Here is a 4763-nt window from a genome sequence, read left to right as displayed (position 1 = left end):
AACCATCAAAATATGCACAAAATTGAAAATGAAAGATATCAATTTTTCATGTCACATCTTCCCCCCCCCAGCAGATCCTCCATGCTTGTCTTGGGGGTTTGCTGGCCATGGTGCTCGAGGGTAGAATATCTTTAGCCAGTACTCATTGGCACGTCTGGGAACCTCTTGGCCAGTTGCATCCTCTAGAAGATAGGTGTTATTTTTGAAATTTTGCTTTATCCTCAAGGGGCCTTCCCAGCGTCGAAGAAGCTTCTTATCTAGCCGTTTCTCCACACGGCCATCATACCTCATGACTAAGCTTCCTTGCTTGAGTTCTGGCTTCTTCTTCTTCTTCGTGAGAGTGTTCATGCCTTGCATTGCGCCGTTGTTGTGTAGCCTCCAAATTTTGAAGTGCCTGAAGTTGCCTCTCATCCAAGATCTCCAGTTGTGCTAGGCATTGGGCATGTGTTTCTTCTTCATTAAAGCATGCAAAAGATGTGCAAAGACTTGTGATTTCCAATTCTATTGGCAAAATAGCCTCCATTTCATAAACTAACTGAAAAGGTGTGAAACCAAGATAGAGTTTGTGAGTTGTCCTATAGGCCCATAGGACCTCTGGCAAATGCACGTCCCACTTTCTCTTCATAGTGTCCACTAGCTTAGACAAAGATCCACAAAGCAGTCCATTAGTTTTTTCTACTAAACCATTACATTGGGGATAATAGGGAGTTGACATAGCATGCTTTATTTTTAATTTCTGCACCAAAGCTTCAATCAAGTCATTCCTGAAAGACCTCCCCCCATCCGTAAGGATTTCTAATGGACACCCAAATCGGGCACATATGTATTCTCTGAGAAAATACGCCACTGCCACTGCTTTATTATTGACATTGCCTTTGCTTCTGCCCACCTTATTGCATAATCTGTGGCCACCAATATGTAATACTTCCCATGTGAGGAACAAGGAAGTGGGCCCACAAAATCTAATCCCCTCCTTTTAAATGGACCATATGCTGGGATAGGGTTTAAGGGTCCGGGAACTAATTGCTTATGCCCATATGCCTGGCATACTTCATAGCTTCTGCACCACTCATAGACATCTTTGCTGAGTCGAGGCCAATAATACCCTGTGTTAAGGATCCTCCGAGTTGTGCTCGCTGAGGCAAAGTGACCTGAACATTCATGACATAATTCCATAATCCTTTTAGATTCTTCGAGGCTCACTACCCTCCTAAGGATCTTATCCTTACCTTGCTTATAAAGAACAGCCCCTAGAATTGTGTAAGGTTGAGCTTTCCTGGTAAGCCTTTGCTTCTGTTGAGGATTCAATCCACGAGGGAAGTATCCTATATCTAAATAGTGTTGAACATCTTGGAGCTCAGGCCAACCTATATCCATTAATGCAAGAGTAGCTACTTTGAAAGAAGTCAAAGTTTTAGTAGCCAATTCATCAGCCTTTTGGTATCCACCAGAGTATCCATGAATACAACTCATGACCTGCAACTTGATCCAAAATCTCATCCTAAAAGGGTAGAGGATAATAATCTCTCTTTGTGCATGCATTCAGAGGATAAAAGTTCACACACACACACACGCCATTTTTCACCCTTTTTGGGAGTGATTACAACTGGGGAAATCCACTCTGAATTCTCTACTGGAAAAATAAATCCAGCTTCAAGCAAATTAGTTACCTCCTTCTTAAACACCTCCGCTTGCACTACTCCCAAATTCCTTAGCCGCTGTACCACTGGCTTACTTTGGGGCTTGAGATCAATCTTGTGCTCTACTAGGGTAACTTGGCACACTTGTGAGTAGCTGTTTACAAAAAGGTTAGGAAATCCATCCAACATTTTTAAGTAATTCTCCCTTTCAGTACCTGCTATGGACTCATCAAGAAGAAGTTCATTTTATTGGTGAAGACTAGTGAGGTCCACATCTCCTTTCTTGCACATGGTTGAAGAAGCTTCCCCTTCCAAGGCTCCATTGTCTTCAACATCCCCTCGATCCCTTCCCAGGGAAAGACCAAATGCAACTCCCTCTATCTCTCCTTTTGAGATGGAATCCTCGAAGCTACCACTTGTCTCTTCTTCATCGGATGACTCTGACTCTGAACTTTCGAAAGTTGAAGGTTTACCTCTTACCACTTTCTTACAAACGACTCTTGATGTTGAAGTGGACCTTCTTATTCTCACCTTGTAGAATAAGATCACCTATCTCCCACTTTTGAATTGCCTTCACTTGGCGAAGCCATGGTCTACCCAATATCAATGGGTAAGCCCTAGCATCTGGCTTTGTAGAAATGACCTGAAAAGTTGTAGGCACAGAAATACCACATAAATCCACTCCCAAATTCTTGACAAATCCTAAGGTTCTCACCCTAGTATTATTAGCAAGTTTGATGCGATAGGGAGAGTTGGTAGAAGACAACTTTAAATCAGCATCTTTCATTGTTTTTTCACTCATGACATTGATTGACGCACCTCCATCAATGTATGCATTAGAAATTGTTTGCCCCTCAATGATGACATCAATCAAAGGCACATCATCTCCTACATCAATATCCACCTTTTGAGCCATAGGAGTCCCATTATCCCGCTTCTTCTTTTTCTTAGATTTCCTTGTGCTAGCCAGCTTACCCCATTCCTTTCTGAGCTTGGGAGAGAGTGCCAAAAGCTGTCCAAATGTGATTTGTGCCGTTTTCTCCCTAAGATCTGTTAAGAGGTCATAACTAAGAGATCCTTATCCAAGAGGAAAGTCAGATTGTCTAATTTTTCTCCTGGATGACTTCTTCTTCTTCTTATTTTTCTTCTCTTCTTCAGATTTATCTTCTTGTTCTTCCTCTTCCTGGCTTCTAGTTTTACGACCCCTTTTTGCCATTAATGGCATCAATGTTTCCTCTTCTTCTAAGCATATTTCCTTTAAAAGTGCTAAACTTTTATCCTCTCTTTTCCTCAATCTTGGACACTCAGTGCGATAGTGCCCCTTCTCTTAACATTCATAGCATGTGACACTACTTCTATCCTCAACTGGTGGAACCCTAGGTGGCCTTGCATTGACTAAGTGTAACTTCAAATCAGCAAATTGTGCCATAAGTTGTGCAATGTTATAATCCAAGGATGGAGCTTGTACCTGAGATGTTGAGGCTATCTCTACTCATGGTGGGGTTGGCACACTTGGAATGTGGACTCAATATGAAGAGTGGCCTCCTTCTTCAAAGCAATACGAAGAGCCTCTTTAAAATTAGTGGGATCTTTGCTAAGAACTTTTCCATGTAAGCGGGGATCCAAAGCCCTGATAAACTTGCTCATCTTAAGGTGCTCCATTGCTAAAGAACTCTTTGAATCTTCCATAGAAGGTGAAGAAGAAGAAGCAACAACATGTAAAGCAGCTTGTTGATATTTGATGAACAAGGCTTCATACCTCACTGAAAAGGCAAAAACTGACTCTCCTTCCTTTTGAAAAATTTGATCCAATTGCAATAGTAAAGCATTTGGTGACTCCATTATCCCAAATCTCTCCTTCATTGCTTTGGTCAACCTTTCCCAATCATTCTTGGACTCCTCTACTGGCAAAGCCTCGTGCCAAGCTAAGGCCATACCCTCCAAGAAATCTGGAAGTATTTCTGCTCTCTCCTTCATAGACCGACCCGTCAAGCGGCATGCTCGATTAAACTCTTGGAGATAACTCCCCGGGTCTTCTCCTTCTGATCCTTGGAACACCGGAATGTTGAACATATTGCACCACAAGATGAGTAGCAGCAAGGAAAATTTACTTATTTCAAAATAACTTTTCTTTAATCATGCAGGATCTTGAGGTTAACATAGAATAATTCTAAGTAAAACCTACCCGCCGTCTCTACCAAAAGATGTGACACAAAGTTGGGGTTTGGACTTCGGTCACTTCTTAGAATCAAAACACACTTGTATGAAACCTCACAGCCTCCTCACCTACCTTTCTCTCCCTAGGTTAAGATAAAGATATAAACATCAAAGGTGAGATCATAATTCATGGAAGAAAAGATGAAAGGCTCCACAGAAGCAAGAATTTGTGCCAGTCTGGCAGCTCCAAACAAGAGGGTGATTCTTTGTTGAAAGAAAATCTTTCGACTCAGGATTATGTGAACGGAAACATACGGGAAATATTAGTAAGGTTCATCCGTTCGAATTGGGAGATTTGGATGGAACATATTAAAGTAAAAGAATATAGCAATTACTTACAAGAGAATAAGACACATGGGATTGGCCTTTTGATAAGAGATTAAGAGGAATTAATCATTATTAAGAAGAAAGAATGGCCAAAAGTCTATAAAAACAGAGATACACAGAGAATTGCAGTTTTAAATCCATAAAGACTATGCAATAGAGGTTTACATGGATGCGTAGAGCTTGAAGAGAGCTCTGTGCCCGTATAAAAACTTTCAAAAATGGACAACCGAGCGAAAAGTTATGAGCGTTTTACTATAAGACTATAAAACTACCAAAATTCGCCTAAAAGTTAGTAACTTTGGGAGAAATTCTGATCATCAATGAAGTAAAGGATTAAGGAATTAGCTACATCAGTGGAAAGAGTATATAAAGAGCTTCCAAGACATATGATCAATTTTAGAAATCAATACCCAAGTGATGAATAACGGTTGAAATTTGGGTATTAGACCACAAAAACTGCACTTCTCTCTCTTTGCATGAAACCTTAATTTTCACATAGCCTCTTGCTTTTCATCTCCTTCATGATTCAAGCTAGAGGGTAAGGGTTAACATTGCTCAGCGGACAATTGTAAAGATTTA

Source organism: Cibotium barometz, chromosome 55 (assembly GCF_041138505.1).
Source record: "Cibotium barometz isolate CiBa-2024 chromosome 55, ASM4113850v1, whole genome shotgun sequence".
Taxonomy (NCBI): Eukaryota; Viridiplantae; Streptophyta; class Polypodiopsida; order Cyatheales; family Cibotiaceae; genus Cibotium; species Cibotium barometz.
Note: the sequence above shows the minus strand (reverse complement) of the source record.